General features: G+C 48.5%; 1 long non-coding RNA gene across 1 annotated transcript; it reads right to left on the minus strand.

Moving 5' to 3' along the window:
• Positions 1-1,393: 1,393 nt before the first annotated feature.
• Positions 1,394-17,442, minus strand: LOC125362197. The gene is made up of 3 exons (XR_007213037.1): positions 17,325-17,442; positions 5,967-5,973; positions 1,394-1,419 (listed from the first exon to the last, which is right to left on the minus strand). It is a non-coding gene; the product is annotated as an uncharacterized LOC125362197 (long non-coding RNA).
• Between the last annotated feature and the right edge of the window lie 1,596 nt (positions 17,443-19,038).

A 19,038-nucleotide genomic window follows, 5' to 3' on the forward strand; every position in this document is an offset into this window, starting at 1 on the left:
GGAGGGCAGGTGCGCGCCCAGGGACCCCGGTGCTTGGGCCCGAGCGCGCAGCCCTGGCGCGGGAACCGAGGGGATCCCCGGATCCTGACATCCCCCCCCCCCCCCGCCTCCCGCCACCGGGGAAACAAGTCTGTAAACCTTGCTATTCAGGAGGTTGGGATCTGAAGATGGCTGGTTCGGTGCCAGCCTGCGCAGATAAATCTGTGAGACACTTCTTCCAACGAATCACCAAAAAGCCATCAATGAAGCTGTGACTTGAGCGAATAAAGCCAAGCGTGGACGCGAGGCCCCGAGTCCAAGCGCCAGTTCTGACACACATGCACCAGCCCTCCCCCCATACACTTACTGCAGCTTCTAAATTAATTTGCTCCAGTTATTTCATAATTTACCAACGGGAGCGGTTCTCCTGCATGCTGGAGATGGGAGAGGTTCAAAACCACGAATGATTTTTGCAAAGTGATGGCATTTTACAGCTATGTCCAGATTCATTCATTGTTTGGGGTTTCCCCCCCACCCCCCTCCAGCGGATTGTGGCTGTGTGGGGCAGCCTGCTCCTGCAGGTCCGCGATTCACTGCCAACATCTAGCACCCTTCCCGGGCCCTGGCAGGGGGTTCATACGTGCTGGGTGACACATGGATGGGTCTCTGGGTGACTCCAGGGAGCATGGGGGCTTGGCTCGGCATTGTAACACCCAAAGAGGAAGTTGCTTTTTTTTTTTTTTTTTTGCAAAAGTACTGGTGCTTGAATTCTGGGCCGGACGCCATCCCTTATCTTGTTCATTCAAGGCTGGCACTCCACCACTTGGAGATTTTGGCTGGTGAATGGAGATAATCTCATGGGCTTTCCTGGCTCTCCAAACCATGATTCCTCAGATCACCTCAGATCTCAGTCACCTGAATAGGTAGGATTACAGGCATGAACCAGTCGTGGCTGCCTGAAAGAAAAAGTAGTTACTCTTGTTTTCAATTATCCTTCATGCTTTGGAATATATCAAGGGAAAAAGTATCCGTTGGAGATTAACTTTTTTTTTTTTTTTTTGGTTGTCATGGGGCTTGAACTCTGGGCCTGGGCAATGTCCCTGAGTTCTTCAGCTCAAGGCTAGCACTCTACCACTTGAGCCACAGCACCACTTCCAGTATTCTGGTTAATTGGAGATAAGAGTCTCATTAACTTTCCTACTAGGGGTGGCTTTGAAATTTAATCATCAGATCTCAGCCTCCTGAGAAGCTAGGAGTATAAATGTGTACCACCAGTGCCCGGCCGAAGTTGGGAGACTTTTATCTCCAATTAACTGGAGACGTGTGCTGAACCTAAGCAGAAAAAGCTCAGCAAGAGTATGAGTTCAGGGCTGGGAATGTGGCTTAGTGGTAGAGCGCTTGCCTAGCATGTATGAAGCCCTGGGTTCGATTCCTCACCACCTCATACATAGAAAAAGTGGTGCTGTGGCTCAAGTGGTAGAGTGCTAGCCTTGAGCACAGAGAGGCTCAGGGACAGTGCCCAGGCCCTGAGTTCAAGTCCCAGGACTGACAAAGAAAAAAAAAAAAAGAACAACAAAACCCCACAAAGAGTGTGAGGGTTCAAGCCCCCCCCCCCCCCCCCCCCGCAAACTTGAGATAGAGAGAAGAACATAAAGCCAAGTGGGTCTGTAAGTGCAGCATGCCCTCTGGCAGAGATCATGAAGGCAGGAAGTGGAGGCTTAGGGAGAAGTGTATTTGAATACATTTGGATGGGGTCGGCTCAGCAGTGGAGCACCTGCTTCGCATGCCCTTGAAGCCCCAGTAGCTCCAAAAAAGAAAAAGGATGAGGCACTTCAGGGGGAACAGCCTGTTCCGGGCGTGGGGAGCAGAAGCATGCTGACAAATCCTGGGGCACACCAGTGGCTCCTTTGGCTGGCAGCGGCAGAGCCTCTCTCCTAGCAGGCTGGTGGCTCATGAAGGCCGCGCGAGGGATTGGATTTCATGTCAAACGAGCATTTCTCAGCTCAACTGTCCTGGTCATTCAATCATCCTTGGTAATAAATACTTTATTTCTACTCCTGCTATTGCAAAGCCTGGACATGGAAATAATTTCATGTCAATGCAATACCCTAAATGTGTTCTGGAAAGTATGCAGAGGAAAGGCATTTAGGAATAAGTCATACACAGAAAGAAGTTCATGCATGGGCAGATACTGGGAGCAACCAGATGCTTGTTCTCTGCAAACCACAGCTGCTGATGCACACACAAGCCCAGCACGTGCTGGGAGTGACCATTAGCCACGAGCTTGGGGATGGGGATGTGACATTCTGAAATGGTGAGCAAGGCTTGGCAAAGCACCAAAGCACAGCTGTTCCTCTCCAGAGACAGGAAGTCGCTGAGTTACTGAAAAATGCTGTGTATTACTTAGATCTTAAAAACAATATCTTGTGTCCGCTCCTCAAATGGATTTACAGGCCAGCTCAGCAAGTTATCAACATGGGGTAGCACAAAAACAACACAAAACAAACTAGTCAGCGGGACACTGGTGGCTCACACCTGTAAGCCTAGCTACTCAGGAGGCTGAGATGTGATGGTCACAGCTCAAAGCCAGCCCAGGCAGGAAAAGCCCAAGAGTCTCTCATCTCCAATTAACTACCAAGAAGCCGGAAGTGGAGCTGTGGCTCAAGTGGTAAAGTGCTAGCCTTCAGCAAAAAACAAAACAAAACAAAAAACCCTCAAAGAAGCAGCCAGGCCCCGAGTTCAAGCCCCAGGACTGGTGTGTATGCATGCGCACGCCCATACACACACACGCACACACACACAAATAGATTTTTAGTACAGTTTTAAAACTATAGAACTCCTCAGTAAGCAGGAAGAGTTTGGGCTATCCACCCCAATGTCTTTGTTCATAGCTTTTATTAACCTGATACATTTGTGGCAATTAACCAGCCAATATTGATACATTGTTCACTACAGCTTCCATTATGCTTCACTTTTTTTTGGTGGTAGTTTTAGGGCTTGAACTCAGGGCCTGGGTACTCGCTGTCCTTCAGCGTTTTGCTCAAGGCTAGCGCTCCTACCACGTGGAACCACAGTTCTACTTCTGGTTTTCTGGTGGTTAATTGGAGATGAGAGTCTCAGGACTCTTCCTGCCTCTGCTGGCTTTGAACTGCCTTCCTCAGATCTCAGCCTCCTGAGTATATTTACTTACTATTTTTTTGAGGGATGATTCTGGGACTTGAATTCAAGGCCTGTAGCTCTCTCGGGCTCTTTTGCTTTTGATGGCACTCTACCACTTAAGCTACACCTCTACGTCTGGCTTTTTGCTGTTTAATTGGAGGTAAAAATCTCTGGCTGGCTTCAGACTGTGATCTTCAGATTTCAGCCATTTTAGTAGCTAGAGCATCCAGGTGATTTTGTTGGTTTGTTTCATATTTTGACAATTTTTTATTAGTATTCTTTGTACAAGGAGGGTTTATTGTAGTGTCTATATGTCTGTACAATGTATCTGGATAAGTATTGAGGGAAAAAACAATGTGAGCAGGTGACCCATGCTTGTAATCCTAGCTACTCAGAAATCTGCAATCAGGATTTTAGGTCAAAGCCAGGTGGCACAGGAAAGTCTATACGACTCTTATCTCCAACAAACTGAAGGGTTGACCCCACCCTATCGCCCCAGGTGCAAACAGACACCAGGCAAAACCTCTGGTGGTTTTGAACTTGCTTTGGTGTGCAGGCAGGGCAATTCACCTAAGCCCAAATGTAAACAATCCACTGTGGGCCAAGGAAAAGCCACCAACTTGCTAGACCTAGTGGAACTCTCAATAACCTCTGCCTCCTTGCTCAGACCCCTTTCAATAAGCCTGGTCCCCAATTCACCCCCTTGCACAACCTCCAAACCCACGGGAAGGTCTGTGCCCCTCGCTGTTCCTCAATAAACAGTGCTGTTCCTCTCCTGTTGAAGATCGAGCCCCGCCTATTCCTTCCCCGTTCTCCTCCGTTTTCCTAACACTAACCAGCATAAGTAAAGCTGAAGTGGAAGTGTGGCTCAAGTGTTAAAAGACTTTCTTTGAGCAGACAAGGCTAAGAGACGACAGCACCCAGGCCCTGGGTTCAAGCCCCAGTATTGGCACATGTGTGCACGCACGTTCTTGCACACACGCACTGCACACACACACATCTACATACAAGTACCGATAAAGCCATAAATACACCAGAAAAATGGGTAGAAGAAGATAATATTTGTAATAAAAGAGTATTTCAGTTTGCAGATCTCTAAGATGAAGAGTTTGCCGTTCGCCACTGCGTGTTGTGAATGTAAAGGAAGAAAGACGATCAGAAACCCATACATGAGAAACAGGAAGTGCAGCGATGCAGTTGCGCACAGAATAAAAGCCGCAGCCGGAATAAATAACACAGCGGGAGATTTGTCTCTCCTAAGAGAAAGAGGAAATAACTCTAAATGAACTACACTATACAACACAAATTATAGGCTGCAGAAAAGGAGGCGCTGAGTGTTAGAATCATTCATGATTTGCTCTGGGATGAATACTGAGGAAATAAAATAAATGAAATCCACTTTTTTTTTTTTTCCTGCCAGTACTGGGGCTTCAACTCACGACCTCTTGTTCTTGCTTAGCTTCTTCGTTTATTCCTTGCATTCTACCTCTTGAGCCAGCACACTGCCACTTCCAGCTTCTTGGAGGTTCATTGAAGGTAAAAGTCTCGTGGCTTTGAACCATGGTCCTCAGATCTCAGCTTCCTGATTAGACAGGATTCCATGTGTGGCCCACGGATGCCTGGCTGCCCATATTTTGTTGTTTATCTCTTCGTGCTGGTTGTGGGGCAAAAACTCAGGGCCTGGGTGCTGTCTCTGAGCTTTTTCTGCTCAAGGCTGGCACTCTACCACTTTGAGCCACAGTGCCACATCTGTTTTCTGGTGGTTCACTGGAGATAAGAGTCTCACAGCTAGCCCTTGCTGGCTTTGAACTGTGATCCTCAGATCTCAGTCTCCTGAGCAGCTAGGATTATAGGAGTGAGCCACCGGTGCCTGGCTAGTTGGAGGATTTTAAATTCATTCACTGGACCCAACAAAAGCATGTATAAGTTGCCTCTTGCTATTTCAGAATGTGATTTTCACATTGTAGCTTTCTGGCTATTGTGTTATAGAAATTACAATATTATTTTTAATAATACAAAATATTTTTCAGTTACTTTTATCAATTCAATAACAAGATCTTGGCTTTTGATATAATGTGACAAATTTATGTTTTATTTAAAGTCTGTTAAATGGAATCAAAATAAGACAGACAAGGGAAACTGCAGCCTAGAATTCAGAGATAAAACATTCTGTTGTTTTCTGGGGCTCTGGTAGCTCACCCCTGTAATCCTAGCTATTTGGGAAGCTGAGATCTGAGGATCATGGTTCAAAGCCAGCTGGGGCTGGAAAGTCTGTGAGACTCTTATCTCTAGTTAACCACTGAACAGGCTGGAAGTGGAGCTGTGGCTCAAGGGGTAGAAGGGAGGGTGCCCAGGTCCTGAATTCAAGCCCCAGTCCTGGGACACACACACACACACACACACACACACACACACACACACACACACACACACACACACACTGGCAGTATTTTCTTTGCTCTAAACCTTTATAGTTCCTTATAAACTGAAACATTTAGTAAAAAGAGAAAAAGAGCAGCTCTCTTTCTCTCTCTTCTCTCTCTCTGACATTGCTCACTTGTCTAAATAATTAGTGTGCTTTGGGATTAAGCATTTTCTTTTCTTTGTGCTGGTACTGGGAATTAAACTCAGGGCCTCACAATCTTATTTGGCTTTTGCGCTCAGGGCTGGTGCTCTATAAATGAGCCACAGCCTCACTTCTCATTTTTTGCTGGCTACTTGGAGATGAACTGAGATCCTTAGATCTCAGTGATGGGAATCTGCTTTGTTCTTGTAACTTCATACCACTCCCAGGGCACACAGATGCCCCTTCTTATTCTCAGGAAAACCCCACACCTGGCCTTATCTGAAATGCAGGAGGGGCCTTATCTGAAAGAGCAGGGGCAGGATAAACCCCCAGGCAGGAGAGGACAAAGAAATTCCAGGAAGAGTCTCAGGGTAGAACTGTACCCCCCACCCCCTTCCTTTCTCCCAGAGAGTCCATCTCATCTGCAGCTATGCTCCCTCTGCAGCGATGCGCCGAGCCTCTTCAGGTCTACCAAGGTCTCGGTCTCCTCTCTCTGCTTTGGTCTGCTTGACTCAGTTTCTTAGCACTAAGCCTCCTGAGTAGCCGGGATTCTAGGTGTGCGCCACCAGTGCCTGGCTTCCTCAGGTGAATGTGATGCTAACTGCGGATCTGCTTCCCACCATAAATACCTGTCATGTTAGGGCTCACGGCATCACCCCGATGTCTTTCCTTTGTTTTGCTTTATGAATAAACTTTCTTGGCCTCTAACTCTATGTGTCCTAAAATTCCTGAACTGGGTACCCAAGGGCCAGCGCGGCACATCCTCTGTGCCTTCCTTCCCAGAAGAGCATTTCCAGTTCAGGTAACAGTGGTGGGAATGACTATGATCTCCATCTCAGGTAACAGAATTTCCCCCACTCTCTCCTGATTCATGGTCACAACTGATTTTGTTACTTGTGCAGAACCCAGGCTGCTGGAATGACCAGTTGACATAGGCGGGAATGCTCTGTTACATTGTTTAGTTCTTTTTTAAAGAAGTGGTCATGGGGCTGGGGATATAGCCTAGTGGCAAGAGTGCCTGCCTCGGATACACGAGGCCCTAGGTTCGATTCCCCAGCACCACATATACAGAAAACGGCCAGAAGCAGCACTGCGGCTCAAGTGGCAGAGTGCTAGCCTTGAGCGGGAAGAAGCCAGGGACAGTGCTCAGGCCCTGAGTCCAAGGCCCAGGACTGGCCAAAAAAAAAAGAAGTGGTCATGAAAACTGATAGAATATATTAGACGTTGCCAGAAACCACTATGACATCCAGGTACAGAAGAACAAAGGAAACATTTATTGCCGGCAAAGGGGGCGGGCAAGACCCCTTCTCACTGGGGAGAAGTGAGAAGAAGTGGGGTCTATTGTCTGGGGTGACATATAGAACCTAGGAGGTCTTGAAGGTGTGGACACACAGACCAGCCTTCTTCATGTCGGCCTAGGATTTATGGCTGCTGTCCAAATGGTAGAGAAGGGGTCCTGCAGCTGCCCAGGCCTGAAGGTCACTCTAAGGGGACCTTGTTGCCTTATATGGTCATAATTGCCCTAAAGGAGTGCCATCTCAAGGAAGAGGGAGAGGAGGCTAATTATTTACTGCCCTTACTAGATGGGCCTTGTGTTTCTTAGGAAGGGAGCATGCCAAAGCTATGGGGGAGGAGGCTGTCAGGATTATAAAAACTATAGTTGGCTCACAAGTCACTGTGATGTAGGTTAGTTAAATTGTGTTTGGGGGCTGGGAAGGTGCCTTAGCAATAGTAGAGTGCTTTCCTAGCATGCAAGAAGCCCTGGGTTCAATTCCTCAGCACCACAGAAACAGAAAAAGCCAGAAGTGGCACTGTGGCTCAAGTGCTAGCCTTGAGCAAAAAGAAGCCAGGGACAGTGCTCAGGCCCTGAGTCAAAGCCCCAGGGCTGGCCAAAAAAAATTGTGTTTGGTGTTGGGAAAATGGAGGAGAATGGAAAAGGAATAGGCCAGACTCAATCCTCAAAAGGCCAGGACTGTTTATTGAGGAACCCGGAGGACACAAACCTTCCCGTGAGGGGGTGAATTGGGGACTAGGTTTATCTGGGGTCTGAGCCAGGAGGCAGGTTACTGAAAGCGCCACTAGGTCTAGGGAGTTGGGGCTTTTCCCTTTGGCCTATAAAGGGCTGTTTACAGCTGGGACTAGGGGAGATGTCCTGCCTGCATATCAAAGCAGGTTCCCATATTGAGGTTCCCCCTGGTGTCTGTATGGGCCTGAGGCAACGGGGGTGGGGGGTGGGGGGTGGGGGGTGGGGGGGTGGTCAATCCTTCATATTCCATCTTTGGATGCATGAAAAGAATGTGCCTAGAGGGGAGCAGCAAGGAGAACAAGGCAGATTCCCATCATTGGAAACCCTGAAGGAGTATGAAAAGTTGAGAGATGTTGTGGTCTTTCCTGGCTACGTCCTGCTGATGGGGGCATCAAGGAGTCACTGGGGCTGGGGTCTTCAGGGTGCAGGTCCGTGCTGGGCAGGGAAGGGCAGTGTCTACTTTCCTGCAGTGCCTTGATGTGCCGGCTCCCAGGTAAGTGTCCCGAGCGAGGGCTGTTATCCTGTTAAAGAGAAACTTGAAAAAGGTGAGATCAGGCAAAAGGCTGACAAGGTGGCAGGACTGGTTGATAAGAATGACAAAGGAAAACAAACCCTGGGCACATTTGAAGCATAATCCCAGTTGGGCCTATTGCCGGGAAGGAGGGATTTCCATGTAACTGGGGATGTAGTGTGGCTAGGAAGCAGAAATAGCAGGTAATAAGGCCAGAATGTAAATTTCTGTCCAGTTAGAAGGTAGACAGGCACGACGTCAGATGGGCAAGCCTCTTAACTTATTCCCCTGATCTCCTGGTTCTGGTTAATTTTGAAAGAGCAAGCAGGGAGTGGCTCCCTTTAGGATGTGACACCAGGATGCCACCCTCTTACTCCTCTCCATGGTTCCTGGCGATCTGGACTGGCCTGAAGCTCCAGGTGCTTGCCTCTGGGATGGCTCCAGAGGCATTTCTTTGAACTCAAGGCCTGGGCGCTGTCCCTGAGCACTTCTGCTCAAGGCTAGCACTCTAGCACTTTGAGCCACAATGCCACTTTCCACATTTGGCTGGTTAATTCTCTTGAGCCAAGCTTCCAGCCTGGCTCTTAGCTGGTTAGTTGGGAGATAGAGCTCTAGGGAGATTTTTCTTCCTGGGCTGGCCTTGAACTGCAGTCTTTGCCACAAAACCCCTTTTTATTCCCAATTAAAGCAACAAGGAGATCAAATAGAAATACAGTTAATCTTAATTGCATATGATACTTTTAGTATCCTAATTGAGGTTAAGACATTGTAGGTGTCACTAAACCTTTGTGATTATAACAAAGAATGCAGGAGCTGGTGTCCATCTAGCTCTGTATTCAAGGTAGTTTACAGATTAAATAGGAAAAGTGGCATTTGAGCTAAAAGGTGTTCATTTGAAGGACCTTGACATAAACAGACAAAAAAATGAACTTTGGTTTACACAAACAATGACTTTCATAGGTGGGACATAAAGAATGAGATGGTAGTTCTTACTGTAAGTCATACCCAACTGAATTACATACCAACTTTACTCAAGCTCCATCTGTTACGCCATACTCATACCATCTGCTACATACTCAAACTTTTGGGGGTTTGTCATAATTTCCATGGGACATAGCTTTAAGACAATTGTTACTTTCCAAATCCTTTCTTACCCAGAGGAAACCGTTTCTTGTTTCCTCAATTTCCCTTTCCAAGGCTTTCTTTTTGTTTTTGTTTTGTTTTTCCCAGGGCCAGAGCACTGTCCCTGGCTTCTTTTTGCTCAAGGCCAGCACTCTGCCACTTGAGCCACAGCGCCACTTCTGGCCTTTTCTATATATGTGGTGCTGGGGAATCGAACCCAGGGCTTTGTGTATAAGAGGCGAACACTCTACCACTAGGCCATATTCCCAGCCCTCCAAGACTTTCTATACTAACTTTTCTTTTGATTTACATTTCTCCTTACTGGTTCTTCTCATCACTGCTGTCTGGAAGAGGAGCTGGGCCTCATCCTGCTGCCAGGCAGTGGCTAGTGAGTTGGCAAGATGGCTGCCTGTTCCGGGGGCAGTGCAGAATCCAGGGGGTCCTGGATAAGGGTGGCATTAACAGTAGGTGCTCCTTTTAGAGTTAAAAATCCTCTCTCCCTCCAAATTAGGATGTTGGAGTGAATGGTGTTATATATGCATGTTTTGAGTTGGTTCCAACCTAGATGTTAACTTTTTGACTGGCGGCACGGTGGAGGGGCGGCGTGGTGGAGGGGTGGCATGGTGGAGGGGCGGCGTGGTGGAGGGGTGGCATGGTGGAGGGGCGGCGTGGTGGAGGGCGCCTTTTAGAGCAACCACGTCCACCTGCTGGGGGTGGTGGTGGGGGCGGTGGTGGTAAAGATTTCACTTCTATGTGTACAGGGTGGCTGGGTTCCTCCAGGTTACCTTGAATAATGGCATATCCTACCATATAGGGGGCGCATCTAAGAGAGCTGCCATCAACAAACCAGTCCGGGGCTCCAGGGAAAGGCAGGTCTGAGATGTGGGATTATGGGTTTAGAGAGATCTAGGGTTTCAGGGAAGGAATGAGAGGTTCTGGTTCTTGGGCTGAGGTGGGCAAGAGGGCAGCCAGGTTTTAGAGGGATGTTTGTTTAAAGAATAGGGTAGGGAGGAGGAGAAAGGCATGAAGATTCTAGATTTGGGAGGGAGACAAGGAAAGGCTTTATGGCTGAGGAAATCCTTAAGGGAGTGAGGTTAGAATGGGGAGCGGGCTATGGACGGAAATTTTTTGGGCGCAGCTGCTAGAACCTGGAGACAATGGGGCCACCCTTGTGTCACCTTATCCAGTTGTTTGGATAGATACTCCTTTATCCAGTTGTTTGGATAGATACCCGCTTATCCAGTTGTTTGGGTAGATACCCCCTTATCCAGTTGTTTGGATAGATACCCTAGGAAAGAATATATCCCAGCCCCCCTAGGGGACCATGCAGAGATAGTCAGGAGATAGTCACAGACAGGAGAAGAATCACAGACAGGAGAAGAAGGTTTATAAGGAGGTTTATTAGTGGGACCAAATCTCCCATGGCATCTGCACCTTAATCCACCTTAACTCTGTGGCTACTGGGGGAAGTCGGTAGGTCTGAGTGGTGAGTGGGAGTGGCCAATTATAGCTCTAGGACAGGGAATTCAGGTGTGGGTGGAGCTGGGGGCCAGTGGGAGGGGCTGAGCACCTGAGGTGCACTGTGGGGGAAATACTAACACTCTAGGGGGTGAAAGTTGTCTTCTCCCTTTTGACAGAGAATAGAAAAGGAAAAAGGATTTGTTAAGGTCTGAGAGGGAGAAGTTAGAGGCTTTGGACAGAGAGAGCTTAAGTAGGTAGATTAGGAGCTGAGGGGGATAGGAGCTGAGGAAGATTGGGGGAACAGGAGGGGCTTGTCGAGGGGCTCTTTCCTGGCAGAGTACAGAGGTTGGGCGGTAAGGGAAGAAGTTAAAGAGGTCCAGGAGGGCCAAGAGGTCTCTCTTGCATTGGGGTGGGGGATAGTTGAGGAGCTCCTGAACCCTTTGGGGAGGTATGGCATGTCTCTCTTGGGAAATGGTTAGTCCCGAATATATAACTAACTGATCCTTGGCATATCTGGGCCTTGTCTTTGGAGAACTATAACCCCAGGAAGCAAGGGAGTTAAGAAGGAGAGTAGAGTGTTTGAGGTTTAGGTTGGCAGAAGGGTTGCAGAGATGGTCCTCTACATATAGAAGGAGGAGGCTGGGGAAGAGATCTAATGAGGCTAAATCCTTTTCCAGGGCTTGCCCAAAATAATGGGGGCTGTCATGGGGGAAGGTCCAGGTTAGCTGCTGGGCCTGGAGGGTGTCTGTGTCTTCCCAGGTAAAGGCAAAAAGGGGCCTAGAGGTGGGGTGTATGGGGATTAGGTCAAAGACTGAAAAGAATGAGCAATTAGGGGAGATATGGGAAAGTAGGGTGGAGGGATCAAACACAATAGAGCACACTGGAACAATCGCCTGGCTAATTTTTCAGAGGTCTTGAACCAAGCTAGAAGTCATTTGGTTTTTTGAGTTCCAGGATTGGGGTATTAAGAGGAGAATGGATAGGAGTTAGGAGAGAGGCTGAGAGAAGGTGGAGAATAATAGGCTTTAGCCCTAGGCAGGTAGTGGGAGAAGGTGGGTATTGGTTTGGGGTTACAAAAGTAGTGGGGTCTTTAAGAAAGATAAGGGCCAGTTGGTGGTGGGAGGACACAGCAGCGGTGTGAAGTGTCCCAGATTAGGGGTTTTACTTTAGGGAGGAGGGCAGGGAAGGGAAGGCAGAGGATTGGGGAGGGAGCTCACCCAGGTCCGGTGGTTTCATCTGGAGGAGGAGAATAGTGGCAGATTTTAGGGGAGGTATATATAAGGAGGTATGTATATATACATACATGTATACATATATGTATATATATGAGGTAAATATAAGATATATATGTAAGGTATATATAAGGTATATTATATATCAGGAGGTATATATTGTAATGGCATCCGAGGTGGGGGGGGGGGAAATCCCCATCCCTCCAGAAGAGTCCACCACTCAGAGACAGTCTCAAGTAAAAAGATGAATTTATTGGGGGAGTTCCGGATGGACCAGTCCCAGGTTTCAGAAAACCATATAACACAGGACAGGACAGTGGCACAGAGACTTCCGGAGGATTTCCAAGTACCAACAAACCAATTCAGCCCCAATGGAGAGCTGAATTGGGATACCATGGGGACGACAGATGCCAGACTCGAACATGTGGCATGGCGTAATGGTGCCTGAGCTGGACTTCCACTAAATAGGGTCAGGTCAGGGGGCGGGGTCACAGGAAGCTCCCAGTTCCAAGCACTTGACAGACAGGTTCAGTAACCTATAGGCCATGTGCCCGCCCCTGTCTCTTGGGGTTCAGGAACTCCCATTACCTGGGGACGGGGCTTCCCTTCCTATAGGAATCCAGGCACGCCCACCGAGAATTGGTGTGCAGATTCAGGGGGCGATGGGCACTATTGTTTACAGCGAGAGGGAATCTTCCAGGGCCTCTAAGCAGAGGGGGCTGGGGAGACAGTGGAGATGGAGTCAGCTTCTGCCCTCTTTCCCTGGCCAGGTCTGACCTCCATATTACATATATAAGGAGAGGTATATATAAGTCTAGAAAGCAAGTCCCTAAAGTACCTAAAGGTAGGGGACATTGAGGCATAATTAGAAAGGAATGGCTGGGAGTTACGTTTTCTGGAATTCCAGCAACAAAATTATTTTGCCCAATATCATAGAACCACATGGTCAGTTTTAGATAAACTGGCAATACTAAACAAAATACAAGACAAAACTTAAGATTCAGCAAAGAACAGGCAGAATTTAACAAAATCTCCGTGCTTAAACAAACATTGATAACAAGAACGGAAAAACCTTTAAAACAGCTTTGATGCTGAGGCATAGTAGGGTATGAATTGGATATTTAAACACCTAGAACAGAGAAGAACAGTAAGCTTGGTGGAAGAGTGGCGGGGCGGGGGGGGGGGGGGGGAGGGGGGGTTGCAGAAACTCCCATGTGGCCTTTGTCTCTTCCTAGGTGTCAGTCTCCAAGGCCTGAAAAGAGAATTGGGGGAGGGGGTGGCTGAACAGATTTAGACGGAGAGGATGCAATTGAATGGAGCTATCAGAGGAGAGGGGAGAGGGAGAGATTTTACTCTGCAGATTTTGAAGTGAGTAGGCTCAGGAAAGAGAAGGAATGGTTTAGTGGCCTGAGTGCCAAAGACAAAAAGGATAGATTTGTTTTGGGTATGCTATGGGATTTTTGGGGTGAAGGAAAAAGGAGAGAAGTAAGATAGGGCAAAGGTCAACAGAAGAAGTTTGCTTGGAGCCGTCAGTTTTTAGAGAATCCGGACCAGCTAAAGAGAAGAGGAATGTAGTTACAAGAGCCAGGAAGGAGAATGAATAGGCTTGAGTTTATGGAATGCTAATCCAGGATGACTAGCCTTTAGGAGGGAACCTGGGGGGGGGGGGGACGCGCGGTCCCTGGGACCCTGCCTGTGTCTCACTCTCAAGGGCATGAGGGCTGCCAGCTGGAATAGAGGTGATGTAATGGTAAATGATCTCGGGTCTGGAAGTCTTCGGAGAGAGAAACAGACAGACAGACAGAGAAAGGAGGGAGGAGATGGAGATTGCTACAAGGCAAGGGAAGTTCCCTTTCTAGAGGAGAGAGCTGGAAGGGCTTGGTGAGCAAGGCAGAAGAGAGAGCAGAGGGGATGGACTTCAGTGGAGGTCAGAGAAGGGCTTGGTGGGCAGAATAGGATGAGCCAGGGGGTCTCTGGAGTGGAGGCAGAGGAGGGCTTGGGTGTAGGGGATCTCGGACCCCTGGCCGTTTCATTGGAGAAGTGTTAAAATCCATGGTTCCGAATTTAGGCCAATGTTGGTCGTGGTTTACTGAGGACTGATGGTGGTAGGTAAACAAGTCAGTTTTCTTTGACTGTAAATCAGTCAGCCCAAGAGTCTTAAGGTTAGATCACAGGCATGCCAACGGGGTGTCTCTGGGAGATAATTTAGTAGGCTTTGGGAAGGCAAAGGGAGAGGGTGTCCCCAAAGGTCCTAATCTAAGGGTGTCAGAGGGTCGGGAACGGATGAGACGCCTGGAGTCTCTGGGGACCCTACAGACAGGAAGGTGGGGGACTCCTGGAGTCCCCAGGTCCGTGTCGGGGTGCCTGAGACCCGGCTGGTTACCTGGTCGGGAAGGCTTTTAGGTGGTGGTGGGTGAAGTTGGTCAAATGGCAGGCAGTCTCCTCCTGCCTGGAGAGCAGAGTCCGGGGCAGGTGAAGGAGGGAGAACGGGGGAGAGGAGGCCTTTACAGGGTTTAGGGCAGGGGGCAATGATACCTCAAGCCCCTCGGGCGGCTGTCCAGGGGGCCTGCACCGCGTGCGGAGGCGAAGGCCACGAGGTCGGTTCAGTCCAAAGTAAGCTCGGCCGTCCCTTTCCTCTCCCGGGTTTCGGGGCACCCGATGTTGGGAAAATGGAGGAGAATGGCAAAGGAATGGGCCGGACTGGATCCTCAGCAGAGGAGGACTGTTTATTGAGGAAGTGAGGGGCACAGACCTTCTCCCGGGTTTGGAGGCTGTGTGAGGGGGTGAATTGGGGACCAGGCTTAGCTGGGGTCTGAGCAAGGAGGCAGAGGTTATTGAGAGCGCCACTGTGTCTAGGGAGTTGGGGCTTTTCCCTTTGGCCCACCAAGGGTTGTTTACAGCTGGGCCTGGGTGAGGTGTCCCGCCTGCACCTGGTGTCTGTATGGGCCTGAGGCAGTGGGGGGGGGGGGCTGGGGGGTGGGGGGGCTTGGGGGGTGTCAATCCTTCAGAGCTCATGCCTGCAATTTGAGCTACTCTTAGAAGTCAGAGGGAGTAGGATGACAGTGTGCCTCTGGCAAAAGTGAGTCCCTACCTGAAATATGATGAAAAGGGATGGGGGTATGGGTGGAAAAGCAGAGCCCTAAGGGAAACAAAGGAAAGGAAAGGAAGAAGAAGAAGAAAAAAAAGCCAGGCAGGGGCCTCAAGCCAGTAATCCTAGATGGGGAAGGCTGAGGTGCGCGCCTTTGACAGATCTAAGAGACTCTTACCTCCAAATACTCACCAGAAAAGGACAGGAGTGGAGTGCAGTTCCAGTGGGAGAGCCCTAGCCCTGAGTGAAAAAGCCAAGAGAGAGTGGGAGGCCCCAGTACCAGCACACACACAAAATGAAGAAAGAAATCAGAGGAAGGTTCTTCCTACGTCAAAGCTGTTTTTCCACAGGGCGCTGGTAGGTCACACTTGTAATCCTAGCTACTCAGGATGCTGAAATCTGAGAATCCCAGTTTGAACCCAGGCCAGTAAAGTGTGAGACTGTTTTTTTTTGTTGTTGTTGTTGTTTTTGCCAGTCCTGGGGCTTGAACTCAGGGCCTGAGCACTGTCCCTGGCTTCTTCCTCAAGGCTAGCACTCTACCCCTTGAGCCACAGCGCCACTTCTGGCTTTTTTTGTGTATGTGGTACTGAGGAATCGAACCCAGGGCTTCATGTATATGAGGCAAACACTGTTAGCATATCCACTCCTATTTTAGGTTGAAAGCCCTCATCTTGGGTCACCCACAAACTAGGCCCAGTTACAGCTGCCCGATCCCACCCAAACTGCATGTGTGTCCAGCCCCAACGGCTCAACTGCATGTTGCACAGTCAGAATGCTCTGTCCCATTCCCGTGGCTATTTCTAGAGCCCAGCTACAGAAGGTATTGTCCCAGCTACGTGCCAAGATATAGAATGTTTTCACAGTTGCCCCTTCCCGTTCAAACTGCATGTACCCCCATGTCAGCAATACATCAGCCACATATTGCTGATACAGTTAGAATGCCCATTTCCCGTCCCACGGCTATTTCTAGTGTCCAGCTAGAGAAGGTATCGTCCTGTCATGTGCTAGATACAGGATATTTTCCCCAGCTATAAATCACCTGTAGAATGTCCTGCCCCTGCTGTCTGAGATCTCCAGTGCCCAGCAGTGGCTACAGAAGACTTGATGGAACCTGGCCCCTTCTGCCTTCAGCCTCCTTGATACTGTATATCTACCCCTGCCTGAGAGCAGGCTGCAGCTACTCTCTACCCCGGGAGAGTTAGCCTGTCAGCTTCGGCTCACATTAAAATGCTTTCTTCTTCTATGTGACTGTATGTCTGCGTGGTTTCTGGGCTGGTGCTTACAAGCACTCTACCACTAGGCCATATTCCCAGCCCCATTGTGGGGGACTCTTATCTCTAGTTAATTACCAAAAAGCTGGAGTGGAGCTATGGCTAAAGTAGTAGAGCACTAGCCTTGTGCAAAAAAAAGCTCAGGGATAGCACCCAGACCCTGAGTTCAAGCCCCAGGACTGGCATGCATGCCACACACACACATACACACACAGAATACATATATATGTGCGCACACACACACACACACACACATATATATATAATGGAGACATTTTGTGTATCTATATTTGGGTTTGAACTCATGACCTTATACTTATTAGACAGGTGCTCTACTACTTGAACCACTGCATCAGTCCCTTTCTGTGTTGTTATTTTCAGTTCATGCTTGGGCCTTCCTGGACTGTGGTCTCCTCCTGTCTGTGCTTCCCTTCTGTCACTGGGATGACCTGTGGGTGCTATAGGACCTAACTTGGTTGAGATGGAGTCTTGAGGATTTTTAAGGCTTCAACCTGTAACCCTCCAATCTTTGCCTTCCTCAAAATGGAGGTGTGTGTGTGTGTGTGTGTGTGTGTGTGTGTGTGTGTGTGTGCTGGTACTGGGACTTGAACTCAGGGCCTCATGTTTTTATTGAGCCTTTTCACTCCTGGTTGGCACTCTGCCGCTTGATCCCTGACTCTTGATACAGCCTTTTGCTGCTTAAATTGAAGATAAGAGTCTCTTGGACTTGGGCTGGGAATGTGGCCTAGTGTTAGAGTGCTTGCCTTGTATGCATGAAGGCCTGGGTTTGATTCCTCAGCATCATGTGTGTGTGTGTGTGTGTGTGTGTGTGTGTGTGTGTGTGTGTGTGTGTGTGTGCATACATACAAATACATATATACATATATACATATATATACACATATATACATATAAAGCTGGAAGTGGCGCTGTGGCTCAAGTGGCAGAGTGCTAGCCATGAGCAAAAAGAAGCCAGGGACAGTGCTCAGGCCCTGAGTTCAAGCGCCCCGACTGGCAAAAACCCCAAAAAGAGTCTGTTGGATTTGTCTGCGTGGCTGGCTTGAGCCTGGAGCCATAGCTCTCAGCCTCCTGACGAACTGGAAATACAGGCATGTGTCACCAGCACGGGACCCAGCTGAAACAGAGACCCTGAAAGCCTGCTTTTACGCAATTCCTACAAATGTGGAAACTGGAAATTCTCTGTAAAAAGGTCTAAAAATCTCATGACACTGTAATTCCTTCCATCTTTTTGTCTCTCTTTTTTTTGTTTGTTTGTTCTGGGGATTGAACCAGGACGTTGCACTTTCAAGGCAAGCACTTTGCCACTGAGCTACATCCCAGCCCCAATTCCTTTCATCTTAATGGGACTTAACTCCTTTTCTAGGTTGGCTTGGTTTTTACTTTTGGAGAGGGGGCAGGGAATTAATAAGCTTAATTTTTTAAAAGAGCAAATTGAGCCAGGCACTGGTGGCTCACGCCTGTAATCCTAGCTACTCAGAAGGCTGAGATCTCAGGATCAGGGTTCAAAGCCAGCCTGGGCAGGAAAGTTTGTGAGACTCTTGTCTCTAAACAATCACAAGAAAACTGGAAGTGGCGCTGTGGATCAAGTGGTAGAGTGCTAGCCTTGAGCTGAAGAGCTCAGGCCCAAGCCCCACGACCAAAAAAAAAAAAAAAAAGCAAATTAAAAAGTACAGGGCTGGCCTCATGGCTCAAGCGGGAGAGTGCTTGCATGGTGAGCATGGAGCCCTGAGTTGAAATCCCAGTGCTCCAAAGAAGGAAAACTTCCCTGTGCTTCCTGCCCTACAGTCTCCCAATATGGACTTTTTTTTTTTTTTGCCAGTCCTGGGTCTTGAACTCAGGGCCTGGGCACTGACCCTGAGCTTCTTTTTGCTCAAGGCTAGCACTCTGCCACTTGAGCCACAGCGCCGCTCCTGGATTTTTCTTTCTTTTTTTTTTTTTAAGTTTTTATTATAAAACTGATGTACAGAGAGGTTACAGTTTCATACGTTAGGCATTGGATACATTTCTTGTACTGTTTGTTACCTCCTCCCTCATACCCCCCTCTCCCCTCCCCCCCCTCCCCCCTCCCCCCACTTCTGGATTTTTCTGTGTTATGTGGTACTGAGGAATCAAACCCAGGACTTCGTGCATGCTAGGCAAGCGCTCTACCAATAAGCCACACTCTCAGCCCTCAGTCTGGACTTTCTATGTGAGTGATACATCTATCTTTTCGTTCTTTTTTTTTTTTTTTTGCCAGTCCTGGGGCTTGGACTCAGGGCCTGAGCACTGTCCTTGGCTTCTTTTTGCTCAAGGCTAGCACTCTGCCACTTGAGCCACAGCGCCTCTTCTGGCCATTTTTTTATACATGTGGTGCTGGGGAATCGAACCCAGGGCTTCATGTATATGAGGCAAGCACTCTTGCCACTAGGCCATATTCCCAGTCCCTAGATGTATCTTTCATTATTTTAGAAGTAGTAGTTGTTGTGGGGCTTGAACTCAGGGCCTACGCACTGTATTTGAGCTTTTTTGAACAAGAATAGCACTCTATCACTTACAGCCACAGTGCCACTTCCGGTTTTCTGATGATTCATTGTAGATAAGAGTCTCCTGAACTTTTTATCTG

The sequence above is a fragment of the Perognathus longimembris genome, chromosome 13, assembly GCF_023159225.1.
Source record: "Perognathus longimembris pacificus isolate PPM17 chromosome 13, ASM2315922v1, whole genome shotgun sequence".
In the NCBI taxonomy this organism is placed as follows: domain Eukaryota; kingdom Metazoa; phylum Chordata; class Mammalia; order Rodentia; family Heteromyidae; genus Perognathus; species Perognathus longimembris.